Source organism: Falco punctatus, assembly GCF_963210335.1.
Source record: "Falco punctatus genome assembly, chromosome: 8".
In the NCBI taxonomy this organism is placed as follows: domain Eukaryota; kingdom Metazoa; phylum Chordata; class Aves; order Falconiformes; family Falconidae; genus Falco; species Falco punctatus.
In genome coordinates, this window is record NC_137588.1 from 5,353,883 (window position 1) to 5,368,161 (window position 14,279).

Here is a 14,279-nt window from a genome sequence, read left to right on the forward strand (position 1 = left end):
GTTGGGAGCCACAGAACTGTATTTTCAGATAGAAATACTGATTCAAATATTTCCCCGTAACTTCCTCACCCGCAACTGCTTTACACCAACAAAATAACCATTTAACACAGAGAACACTAGCTTGACCATTTATTAATTAAATTCCACTAAATATGAGATGCACAAAGCATGCAGCATTAGACCCAAATCTGCTCCTTTACGGAAAAATTGAATTGTAGTCTCATAATAATAAAGAGAATACTGCACTGCCACAGATGCTACAAAATGTGTCTGTAGAAATGGTACCACATCTTGCCTCAACGTAAGGAAGTTCAATCCACTCTCCCGCAGAACGAGGAGCCACCAAAATCTGTTTTTGCTCCGATTCCAGTTTTACCAGAGATCGGCATGTGACCTGGTCCCTCGTAAGTAACCACCCTGGCCATCACCCCTTGATGTTCTCCAGTTCAAGATATTCACAGAGGATTTTAAAATACTCTTACCCTCTTTACTGAATGCTCAGATTAGCCATACCAATTTAAATCTTGATTTTTTTGATGGTTCACTTTGAGATGTTTAGATATATTATTCCCTTCAATCCCCTTGGATCTGTTAACTCTCAAGTATCAAGACATCAAGACCTATAGTTTTACCTAGTCAGCAAGGGACAATTACTTCCCTGGTCCATGAAATGAATAAATGGCTGCACCTTCTATACGTTCCTTTCATTGTTTCATCTTTTGCTGCCCTAGTGTAAAAACTCATCTTTGTGAGGAATATGAATTCATGCTATTTCTTTTCCTTCATTTCTTTTTTCTCTACTTCATTCCTCTTTTGCCTGACATGGTTGCTTTTTTTTTTTTTTTCCACTTCAAGCAGGAAAAAAAAAAAAAAAAGAAAGAAAAAAACCCCACACAACCTAAACTCATCATATTACGCAGTCCTTCACCCGTTGGAGTGGGTCCAGTGGAGGGCCACAACAACGATCAGAGGGCTGGAGCACCGCTCCTGTGAAAACAGGCTAAGGGAGGGGGGTTGTTCAGCCTGGAGAAGAGAAGGCTCTAGGGAAACCTTATTGCAGTTTTTCGGTACCTACAGGGGGCTTATAAGAAAGATGAGGACAGACTCTTTAGCAGGGCCTGGGGTGATAGGACATGGGGTAATGGTTTAAAACTAAAAGGGGGTAGATTCAGACTAGGTGTAAGGAAGAAATTTTTTACTATGAGTGTGGTGAAACACTGGCACAGGTCACCCACAGAGGTGGTAGGTAGATGCCCCATCCCTGGAAACATTCAAGGTCAGGCTGGATGGGCTCTGAGCAACCTGATCTAGTTGAAGATGTCCCTGCTCACTGCAGGGGGTTGGACTAGATGGCCTTTAAAGGTCCCTTCTGACCCAAGCCATTCTATGATTCTGTGAATTAGCAAGAATACATTCTGCTTTTCACGCTCTTCCTGCAACTTGGTAAGCCAAGTCCAAAAAAGACCCCAAAAGTATGACTAATGATAGAGTACACTCGTAGAGTAAAAGCAGAGTGCTAATACATGAGAAACGTTTTCCAACAGGCTGTATACTGCACCACAACATCATAATTTTGCTGCCTTGTTATTCCACCAAAAAAAATGTGTGTCAATTTTAGTAATTATGCAATACATCACACTCACCTATTCACTTGCTTCTACCATGCCTTTACAGCAATACCATGATAATAAATGCTGAAGGTCATATGAATAAGAAAACACATTCTGGAGTTACAACAAAGACTTTTTTTCCCTCGATGTAATGTGAAATACATCCTGTACCATTTCATCATCATGACAGTACTGAACTCAACAAGCAAATGCTATACCCTCAGAGTGATCTATATTTATTAATTTTTTCTTCAAAAAAACATAATGCAAAAGGTAAAGAAGTGGTAATTTCAACTTTCTCAGATTTTTTGTTTCTAACCCAAATCTGTACTATTCAAGAGTTTGATATTCCAAGACAGAAGATAAAACCATTAGGCTACTCCGCATGTAACGACTTTGTGGCTCTACTTGAGCCTGCACAGCCAAGCACCTCCTGTCTCCCTGAAGACAGCAGCAGCCCTCTAAATCCTCTGCAAACTCTGGAATTAAAGGCAGCATCCATTTTCTTGTCTACTGACCCAGGATCCAACTCAGAAAACAAGTCTGAAACAAATATTTAAGCGTCTTCCACACCTGGATCGACACCTCATTCATGAGATTCAAACACTGCTTAACAAACACTTTTACTTGCCTCTCCCGACCTACTCTTGTAACTATAAGGTAACAGTATTCCAACTGTATTTTTCACAGTAAATGAATGGGAATCACTAACCCAACGGCTCTACTCATTTTTGCTAATTTGCAGTTCATCCTACAGTGCCTGGAGCCATTGACATAGCTGCCTGCCAGGAAACTGTTATTCAGAAACCCATTCATACTGCACTGTTCACAGTCACCGCAACCAATATTTCAAGTATTACATCTATAGAGCAGGTCTCAGTAAAAGGAATCGCATGTGCAGCAGAAACTTAAGGCAATTCACTGGTTATGTTCAAGGCACAGACATTTCAGAAACCACACAGAGAGGTTCTTAAACTGGAATTATCAGAGAAAGACATCGAAGTCCCTTTGCTGTGCTCTGTTCTTGTACAGATACCAACAATTTGTCTCAGAGTAGAGCAGCAGCTCTTCAGCTTTAAGTAGTTGACATAACAGTATTTGCAGCATTGAGTAGTGATACCTCTCCTCATCTACCCTTCTGATTGTTGTAATTAAAATATTTTTAAGTTCACTATATGTAAAAATTCTAAAGAATTTTTTCACTTACACATGGAAAAGATTTGGCAATCATGCACAGGTCAGTAATACCCCTGTCCTAGAAAAATATATGGGAAGGGAAGCACATGTAAGAAACTCAGCCACCAGAATACATCCCAAATTGTAAAAGTCCTACTATGTAGTGTAAGTTGTTCCTAAATATTCCATTTTTACTCTACCTTCAAGAGAGGGAAGATGTATGTCTCTTTACAATTATAGCTTAATAGAAGCAATGCTAATTTTATAAGACACCAAACAGCAGTCAAGGCTACGAAATCTGTGGAAAGTACAGTATGCTTGACATCATCTCAGAGCAAATGTTCCAAATCATTTAAACTTCACAACTTTCACTCCTGGATGAATACCCAGACTTGTCATAGTAGACACACACGGCACATCTGGTGCAAATACATTTATCTTGGTTATACTATTTAAAAAAAAAAAAATAATCCAAACCTTAAATCCACATGAAAGGAAAGTCTCCACAGACCCGAACAGTCCCAGCTAAGCAATCAGTCCTCCCCAAACTCCCCTTTCCAACTTTGTTTACACCCATCCCTGTCTACCTATCTTCTTCAGTTCATCAATGCATCCCCCTATTACATTCTTACAGATTTTAAATGAGATTAATGTGCTCCTCTTTTTTTCTGCAAAATATTTTACGTTCTTCTTCTTTTTACAGGGTCGTGAAAATTACTGTTATAGATATTCCGGTCCAAACGATGTAAAAAAGAACCTGCTATTTTATAGATGGGATTAAAAGCCTTCTGTCTCAGCACTTTAGCATCTACCTATTCCATATTACAATTGGGTTTACTTACATACACATAAGTAATGCTGACAATACAGATTTCTATAAAAAGCACTGGATCTGTGGTGTGATGTGAAATAATCCTGACTAAATCATAATGCTAACATGCAAAGGCCTAAAGTAAAGTCTAAGGTGGGTGACAGAAGAGAGAAAGCAAACCTGAAGTACTGAAAAGAATTACAAGCCACCTTGCAATATAAACTTTACAGCAGTTCCATAAAATAATGAGCTACAGCACATTAAGGAAAGAAGCAGCTAGAACATGGATTAGGTAACAGCAATTATATTAAAGTAAAAAAAAGACTCTTGACAAGTCCAAGGGTTGTCTAAACAATTTGTTGCCCACATGTTATTTAAAAAAGGTTGGGGGTGGGAAAGCTTTCAAAACTTTGATGTGGTCATAAGAGCTTTCAAGGAAAGAAAAATGAGCAAGCCAATTGGTATAAAAATCAAAATCTGCTAAGCCAAGTTCTTCTCATAAGTTTAATTCAGTGAGCTGGATGTTTGGGGGCTTCTCAGGGAGCCAAGCTCTGACTTTAGTTCAAAATCACATTGTCCTCTATACAATGAAAAGACTAGGGGAAAAATATACTGAAATTCTTAAATTCCTAGAGTAGATATAGTCATTTCTCACACTTTAAATAAGAATCTGTTTGCAAAGAGGAAACCAAAGATGCAGGCATTCTTCATCAGGGAAGAAGTATCAAAGTGGAGTATCACTTAATTCCTCTGTATGACAGAAATTTATCCCAGGGGTATTTTAAGACGTCTAAGACTAGAGCAATGAGCAATACATACAGCCCTATCACAGGATGCAACAACTATTTTATTCCTACATTTTAATTTATGCCCAAATAACTGTTAGACTATCTCTGACTAGAGCAAGTAAAGCCTCCTCACGATTGCAGAGAAATCCCAAAATCAGACCATACCCTGAAGACCCAAAGGCACACAGAAGAAATGCAATCTTTCTAAAAATCCTACTTTACCCTACAGCTTCTTGATAGGCAGCAGATCCAGTTAAGGATACACATGAATTGTTTTAACACATTAACACGGGATGCTTAAAACTGATTCAGAGCACAGCCATCTTCAGAACACACATTTTCACTTGTCTCACCAGGTATTCCGGCAGTGCATCACCCCTGGCAGGCCGGCAGCTGCGGGACTCAGCAGACACCATTCCTTCCTACTCCCCTAAGATCCCGGGAAGGAGTACAGCGGCATTTTAGTCCGCTAGCAAAAGTCACCAGCTAATCTGAATTACTCTGCTCAGCACAGACAAGCCAACTATGACTCACTAACTCGCCTTCAGCCCTGTGACAAGGAGGGATCTAACTGCCAGAATGAACAAAACAGTTAATGAAGCCATTTTTGGTTTCAGGCAATACATTTCATATTTGGTTTTTTCTTGATAATGTAATGGATTTGTTGTTTTCTGCTTGTTCTATTATTATTCTCACTATAAATCACCAATGTAAAAAACATGACTATTTACATGCTGCAGGAGTGCTGGACAACAGAAATTTTCATAAAAACATAAAAGAACAACAAAGCCTAAAAATCAGGCCAGACTAGCGAGTTAAGATACGGTTCTATGCTTATTTCTTATCTGACCATTAAATGTCACCTAACTGTGCCTCAATTACTGACCTGGAAAATGGAGATGGTGCGAGCGCACCCAGCTGAATGAGTAAGCAAAACACTCCTGGAAAAATCGGACACACACCCACAGGAGTTTTCAGCTATTGGTAGCAGGTATTTATTTTGGAGGACAAATTAAGTAGGGAAAGCTGAGAGAAATTACAATATGCTTTGCTGTATGTGTACCATGCATGAATAGAAATCTTTTACTGCTATATCTCATTCATTAATTTTAACCTTCTACAAAAATATTTGTTAGAAACCGAATCAAAACAGTTATCAAATAAGAAATCCATACAGTTCTACTGTGAAAACTAATACAGAGCTCCTTGCCTTACAATGAACACCAGCCTAGAGTTCATTACCTAAGAAATTATCAGACGTGTTTTTTCCTCAATAACCAGCCTTTACACACATACAAACCCCTTATTCTCATACAAACTGACTTGCTGATACACATACTGCAAGTGTTTTGACAAACATAAACACCAAAGCTTGTCATGACAACTAACACATATTAGATGCCACAGAAACAAGGAAAAGTCACTGACCCGCTAATATTTATATTCTGATAGAAGACAGCGTGATGAGAAATTTTTAAATGTCTATGGAGTCAATGAACAAAATCCAACCCAAAATATTCAACTGTCAGATTTTTTTTAATTCCTGTGGAGACTTTTAAAAAGCTTTTCCATCTATATCCACATGCTAGCTCCGGAACACCACAAATTCACTAAAACAAAACAAAACAAAACAAAAAAAACATGCATAAGGCAGTGAATTACTTATGTCTTTGAGGAATTAATAGGAGTATGTATACATGCAAGCATATACACTAGTGTGTGTGTATACATGCATAGAGTAGCAATATGCCATTTCTCTGCGTTTTATACTTCAGTTGCTGATCTTAGCCATACTGTCCCAGAAAAGCCTCAAAAGCAGGCAAGCAATCTTTCCTTCAGCTGTTTATTCCTTTCCCCTTTAAAAGTTTGAGTGGGGATGAGTCAAGAAGAACAATGCAAGGCTCAGAAGCCGTTTTGCAATCACGAAACACAAGCTTCTTGATTTAGGAGCCGGGATTCAGAACTCCTTCCTCTGTTCACTTTATAATGTAATTATAGTATGGCTTCTCGCTCAACATGACTCATGCGAGACCACTTTTGTTTTCTGTGGACTCAGGCGTGTGAGGATGCCAAGAATCAGAGCTCCTCGCTGACAGTAAAAACACCTCTGCCTTCAAGAGCAGCTTTGCCCTCTGAAGCTGTTCTGCACTGCGCTGAATTTATTCCCACAGGATCCCTCTTCGTTGTAAAAAAAGGTTTATTTTGTAACCCTCTGCAGTGTGGGATTTACCATTTGGTAAACACGGTTTCCCATACAGCTGCTATAGCTTGGCAAGTTCAAAGTATTGCTTGCACTACCCAGAAATACTGCCCATGCACGTCGACTGCAGAATTAGAGGCAGATTAAATCAGCCCCAAACGTATCACCACAGCAGAATTAACAGAGGCAGATGAAATGAGCCCAGAAGGTATCACACTTGCCATGCAGCAAGAAGCAGTCTCTACAGCAAGAGACATCAATGGTGCCCTCAGGGCATACTGCAAATACATCCCTCCGACTAGGAAATTTTGTGTAAAGGCAGGAAAGTCACATATCACTGTAAAATCACGAGTCAAACATTTAAGAAGAGCTGTTAAATATTTAACGGGAGGCCTCATGAAACATCACTAACAAACAGAGATTAAAGTAATTCTACAAACCCGAACACTTCAGTTGTACCAAGCCAAGTTTCAGTACGTACTCCAGACATCATTTGTTACCACAGTCAGAAAACAAAAGAGTGATTATAAACGTTGTCTAAAGACAGACATAAAGCTGGAAATGGAGCTAGAGGAGACATGGAAGGTTGGAGAACCTACAGTAAATGACTATGCTAAACTTGACTCCCCCACCCTCTAAGCCTTGGGAAACAGGGCTTTTACAACTCAAAAAGGACATTCTTGTGCTCAGTATGTTAAGTAAACAAAGCTGAGTGTTGAATAAGGAATGCCAGAAAAGTTTTCCACTTTGCTGACAGGCAAACAGAAATATAAGGCTGTGGTTAGGTTCCATGACCTATCACACTAATTATTCACTCCTGAAAAAGCCGTGTTTTTCGGGCTTTACTGAAGTCCAAATTGCAATACACAAGATTATTTTGAAATAGCCAACACGTAAGCCTCATCATTTCTCTTCTCTTTTTTACAGGACTTCAAAACATCTGCACAGCAGAGACAATCCTATATTCAGCCTCACAGCCCTCCTCAGACATTTCAAGTTTGAGAAACCAAGGCATCATACAGATTAAACCCGAACTTTTCAGCAAGCACTAAACTTTATTCTCAGATTTACAACAGCTTCAACATTTAAATCCAGATAACTGATTGACACCTGCTCCTCATCCCGAGATGAACATTCATATATCAGTATATTTGAGCGACTGGACAGACTGATTTTCCAGTGCAGGTTCTCTAAATCTAGCAGTCCTATAAAAACACAACCAAAACTAGAATTGAAATCTTTCTCTGTAAGCCTGCAGTCTGCTTAACTCAAGCTGATTAAAGGAAGCACATACTCTGGTTTTTTTTCCCTTCTATTTTGATGGTAATTTTTATTTAAGCACTCTGACAAGTTACCCATTTGGGGCCAGTTTTAAAGAAAAAAAATGATTTTATCTGGTGATAAAAATTTGATTAGGCTTGTGATTTATAATTTTTTTTTTAAGTAAGGCCAGGTTACAGATGACAGCTTGCCTAAATCCATGCAGCCCAGAGCTGCATGAAACAACATAACTTGAGCATCGCAGCCCTTGAAAACATGATTTATGATGATTTAATCTTTCCACAAATGGGTATAGAGAGAAAACAGAACTCTTATGCCCAGAAAATAAAATTTCCAACACAAATACCGTAGCCTAAGCAGTTTTCTAAATGGCCATACTATTTCCCAATAATAAACTACTTTTACTCTGCATCCAGAAATGCACTGAACATCAAAATACAATTTAAACTCCTCAGTCCTGGGTCTATGTAGGAAACCCACCCCAAATAATTTTAAGTTTTCCAAATAGTACATAAAAACATATTAAGAGCTCCAAAACATACAATACTCAATCCCAACTAACTAGTATCTCTTAACATAAGGTAGATAGTGTTCACATATTGATATACAGTCACATTTGGAGCAAATGACAGTGACATCACTTTGTACGAGAAATACCCTCAGTACAGAAATTACCCAAAGGATAAAACTGATACCTTATGATACCTTAGATGTATTAACTTTAATTGCTGCTGTTACCAAAACTCATTAATAGAAATTATATCAATATCTAGTGATTTCTTAACATTCGGGATTGCTGATCGAAATGCCTTCATTATTAAAGCTAGAGAATTTTGTACATTGACACTCAACCAACTGCTAAGGACTGGCAGGGTGCAGAGATTAGCCCCTGCCATCTGCACATGAATATGTATCAAGTGTTCATTTGATTAGTAAAGAAGAAGTTACAGTGCTTACAACTAAAACACATAGAGCACCATTTAAAGAAAGGTTAAGGAAGTGATTTCAACCTACAGGATTCCTGTATCAGATATGACAACACTTTCAGAAGACACAATGACCCTCCAGATATTCTGCAGCATGTCACTTCTAATTAAGGCTTCAAACAACAATAACAAAAAAAAATCAAATCAGGATGGACAAGCTGAGAACTAGCAGTCGCCAACATGAAAGACTAACATTAGTGAATCTGTCTGAAGGCAAAAACTCCATCATGCTTCCAGAAAAAGCTGTGATCTGACCCACCACCTTTGCCCAAAAATCTGAATTTACATAATTCAAACTGAGGAATTCTTACCTCTCTTAGTATCTTCTGAGATCATACAGTGAACATGGCTGCCACATACTCCTCACAGAAACTCCTTCCCTGAGCTTTCAAGCTGTCTGACCACTAAGTTCCCATCACCAAGCCTCTGCTGGGCTGTAACAGCGCATCCCCGTAGATTTTTCTTAAAAGTTTCCTGTTTATTACTATTTCACAGACCTACACTTGGAAGCACTGTTGATAAAACCACTTTTGCCACCCTTAATGGCCTAAGCACAGCCTTGCACAGTTCTTCAGCCCCAGTCTGGATTTCCCTAATACTTCGCTGTATCTCAGTTGAGATTAGAACCACTTGGAGCACATCGGACCCTCCAGCCGCAACCCTGAACTTCTGTGGATCAAGGTACAGTGGACAGCATCTGAATCAATGCCTCTGTCCCCTGCATGCTACCTCCAGCACTCTCTCCATGTACAGAACTCAATGGTTTAACAAAATAAAAAAAAAAAAAACCAAAATACACCACACCAACAAAAAAAAAAAAAAAAAAAACAAAGAAAAACAACAAAACCACACAACCATTTCTCATCCTCTGCTATTTTATGTTATAACCGTGTCATAACATAAAATCGATAGATAAAAGAGAAGGAAAGGAAAAAAACAGAGAAGAAAATAAGCCAAGCAACTAAACTAAGTGGAATAATGCAGAAAATGAAGCTCAAGAAAATGGGGGAGGTGGGGAAACGTCCAAGTTATCTACTAAATAAGACAAAGGACATAGGCCTGTTGGAGCGAGTCCACCGGAGGGCCATGAAGATGATCAAGAGGGCTGGAGCTCCTCTCCTGTGAGGACAGGCTGAGAGCTGGGCTCTTCAGCCTGGAGAAGGGAAGGCTCCAGGGAGACCTTACAGCACCTCCCAGTACCTCATGGGGCTGACAAGACAAGCTGGAAAGGAACTTCTTACAAGGTCATGTAGCGACAGGACAATGGGGAACGGCTTTAAACTGAAAAAAAGGGAGATTTACATTAGATATAAGGACTATGAGGGTAGTGAGGCACTAGAACAGGTTGCCCAGGGAAGCTGTGGATGCCCCATCCCTGGAAGGGTTCAAGGCCAGGTTTGCTGGGACTTTGAGCCACCCAGGCTAGTGGAAGGTGTCCCTGCCCATGGCAGGGGGGTTTGAACTAGATGATCTTTAACGTTTAACTCTTTAACCCTTCCAACCCAAACCATTCTATGATTCTAAGACATTACTTTGGAAATTATAATAGTGTTTCTCTACAGTGGATCATGTTTTTTAAAGAACTTCACTGTTGCCCTGCTCCTGGCTACACTTCAAGTGTTGGACACAGTATTATCATCTACCCTTGGCTGTAATTTTGTCCTTAATTAGAGGCATGGAGCATCCAGCCAACCATGACATGAACCATGACTGCCCCTGTGGATGGAAGCAATGCAAGGATTTAGCATCATGAGCTTCACCGGAAATTGCAAGGTTCTACCAACATCACTACTCATATCGCAATGGCATCACATAGGGAGATTTACAGCCACCTTAAAAGAAAATTGGCTTGGTCAACGCAAGACATAGTAAGATTTTAGAAGCATCACCCAGCTTCATCCTGGATATTTCTTCCTTTCTCAGGAGTAACCCAGGAAAGAAGATAAAGAAGTGCAAAACTGGAAGTTGCACAGCACCATGCATGGAGGAGTGAAGTTACAGTATTTTTAGCATCCATAGCCACTTCCTTGCCATTATCTCAAATTGCCCTTGCCACAGAGACAAACTTCCTTTTAAGAAAAATCCTAATCACCATTAGACCCAGGTGGTGAATAACAATTGATGTGAAAAACTGTGTATACAATCTACTGCTTAAACTAAGAAACATTTCAGCATTTATTTTATCCGAGGTAAGATGGTAGAGAAAGTTATATACAGCACATCAATTGAAATTTCAATCATTAGATAGGTTTCAAATGTAAGTAAGTAGACTGTATCCAGGAAAAGGTGAAGGAGTCAATACAAAAAACCAAGACCACCAAACTCCTAATCTACATTTAATTATCAATCTCTAAAATAGATTATACGGAAATAATTTCTGAATCGCTGCGTATTTTAATCTAAAAAAGAGATACTGTATAGGTACTTACACAATGGAAAAAATCCTTTAGCAAGATGTAAAATATCTTCTAAAGATTTTAGATGGGTTTCTCAACCATATAATCAGATACAGATTTATTACAAGCCTAATACCTTTAAGATGGTTAAATTCAATTTTGTTCTGAAATTTTAAAAGCTCTCAGATTTTTATTTGCTAAACACATTCCACTACAAAAGCCTGTTTAGCTATAATCAGTGAGCTAAAGCCAGATATACTCCAACTTTGTTTTGCAAATCACATTACATAAAGTAAGGATAAGCCTAAGGCATACTAAAAAAATATATTATATTAGATTTATAAAACACTTTTAGATAAGAAGCTCAAAAATTATCCCTGAACCAAAGCTATTAATAGGATTAAATCTGAACATCTCCAACAAACAAAACTTTCAAGCAAAGTAGAATCTCGATGCTACCTACAAGAAACACAACGCTCCATGTAACATTCTTTCAACTTTGTATATGTTTAAGTAAGGATCCCTTGGTCAACTTGACGGCAGATACTCCGCAACACAAAGCCTAAACCGCAGTATTACTAGATGCCATCACCACTCTTCCCCAAGGTCTCGCCGTTGAAGTACACGACTCCCATGAGTTCCTGTGAAATAAGAAGAATCTCGTAGCGTTTGTGTGGATCTGGGAGGGTGTTCTCAAATTCCACCTACACTAGATAAAAATCACTTCCCTCCTCATCTTCAACTCCATCACAGTAATGAACTCTAAGAAATCAGCAAGCATCACTTCTCCCACCACCACAGCTGCATTTCACACAGATATTATAATTCTCTACAGTTTTAAGCAAACCCACTGCCACTGGGAGGAAGCGCAAATTCCCAGTTGGGTACAGGCAGTAACACACTTGACCTCACTCCAGATCTCTGTGGCTCTCTCTGTATCTCTGTCCCCCACTAAAGCACAGTATTTAGCTTTGTCCTAGATGGGACATGGTCACCCCTGCAACGGATGAACAGGCCAAGGTCATCTCTCATGGTAAATGCACCCAGCCTGGCCTGCCCCACGAGCAGCAAGGCACGCAGTAAGCCGACTGGGGGAGAAGGTAAGGCACAGCCCCTTCCTTCCGCTAAAGCTTGTTTTGACCTTTTAAAATGGGTGAAATTTATCTTTACAGAAACTCTAAACTAGTTAGACTTCTTACTGTTCATATTCTTCAATAAATTTCTCTTCCCTAAATACCATCCTGATGCTAGTGCTCGTTTCTCAGTCAATAACCGGTCTCCTCCCCTGTCCCTGTTTGAAACTGGTTCTCCGTTCATATGCGTGTCCCATCTTTGATTTTTCTCTCCTTCGCTTTCTTAGTTAAAACCTCTCTCTGCTGAGATGACCAAAGTCACAGCTTATACTGAGTGATGATGCGAGATCGACAGCTGCAGTAACGCCCAATTTCGGGATGGGACTGCGATGAGGACCTTGTGTTTTGTGCTCTGCAGCAGACTGCTGTTGCTGGCTTTGGCCAGCATACTATTCCACTTAAAGACAACTACAACCGAGTTCTGGTGATGTCATCATGCTTGGCAAAACAGTTGACTAAATAAAGATATTGCTTCTAAATGGTCTCTAACCACAATTCTGCTGCAAAAAGGTCCAAATGTAGTACTGGCTGTACAAAGGAGCAACCATTATATACTAAAAACCTGCACTGCTACTCCACAGCCTTCGAAGCAGTAATTTTTATAATATCTTAACTTCAGCCCATCAGCATCTTCCTGCAAGGTTAGGGTTTGAACCAGTCCCTCCTTTCCAAATGAAATGAAAAACCTATCAGGTATCCTTTCATTTGGTAACCTTTATGATTATTAAACATTTATACTTAGTAAAAAGAGAGAAAGATAAGGACATCCCTTCTTATTTGCATATTACAGGTGTGTCTGACTCAAACACACGTTCAAGCCTGTAACCGTTCGCTTTCCCATCAAGTACTACAGAGGGTAAAAGCCTGATGGACTCATTTGGAGTGTTCAATTTTTCTTTTCTTAAGGCTGTTGCTAGACATTCTGGTCTGTTCTTTAAGGTGTGCATTGCCTTTTCATGCCTAGAGGCACACTGTAATACTGCCTAATAAACAAACAAACATGGTATCAATAAAATTCAGGCTGTACTATGGAATTTTAATCTTGCTACTGTTTCATGAATTTTGTTAAGACACAATACTGTATTCACTTTCATGAAGACTAATATTTCATTATAATAACTTACATCTGGACAATGTTTCTGTCCGTGTGTATTGATCAAAAAAACGCAATTGCCAAGTGGGAAAAAATTCTGGAGTTTTGGGGATTCTATAAATCATATATAGGTAAAATGCTACAAATCAGTAGCAGAGCTCCTCTGTTTAGAGATTAATTTTCATTCTCAAGATCGAGCTCTACTAACCATACCAAGTACAATCACCTCTGAGGGTTTCCACAGAACAGGGCAGGAAGGTCAGTGATGTGACTGTGATACAGCCACTGGATCCAGACCCACTGAAGACCCATACAAGCCCAGCTCCGAGGGGATAACAAGAGAACAAACTCCTGAACCCATGCAAGCTCCCTCCAACGCCTCTGCAGGAATTCCATCTGATCCAAGTTCTGCCTTCTCTGGCTGTATGCACTTCTCCAAGAAATAATTACATTAAAAAAGACATCTAATCTCCGTGTTTTTCCATGTCGGATTAGAAGCAACCTAAATCTGCAGCGGAGGCAGCAAATACTTACTAAAACAGTCAGATATAAAACCATAATTCACTTCTGTCATATGGAGGGAAAAATTGATAGCATTTTTAAATATATTACGAGGAGATTATATGTAAGCACACAGTACAACAGTAAACACATTTCTTCATAGAGGCCTGGACTACTAGATCCTAAAACCAGTATTTAACTGCAAAAATGCAGCTGACACTCTCTTAAGGCAGAGTAAGAGCCATACAGTCAAAACCAAGGGAAATGTAGCCCAACTGGAAAACCATTAAGATATGTATGCTCG

General features: G+C 39.3%; 1 protein-coding gene across 6 annotated transcripts in view; it reads right to left on the reverse strand.

Moving 5' to 3' along the window:
* The window catches only part of GULP1 (GULP PTB domain containing engulfment adaptor 1), a 163,754-nt gene that overhangs the window by 108,465 nt on the left and 41,010 nt on the right, over positions 1-14,279 (reverse strand). Inside the window, exon 1 of one of the 6 annotated variants that reach the window (XM_080398782.1) lies at positions 4,608-8,277. The exons of the other annotated variants lie outside the window; for them this stretch is intronic. The gene's annotated coding sequence lies outside the window, so the exon portion shown is untranslated. Of the gene's footprint in view, positions 1-4,607; positions 8,278-14,279 lie in introns of those variants that run through there. 6 annotated transcript variants of the gene reach the window in all.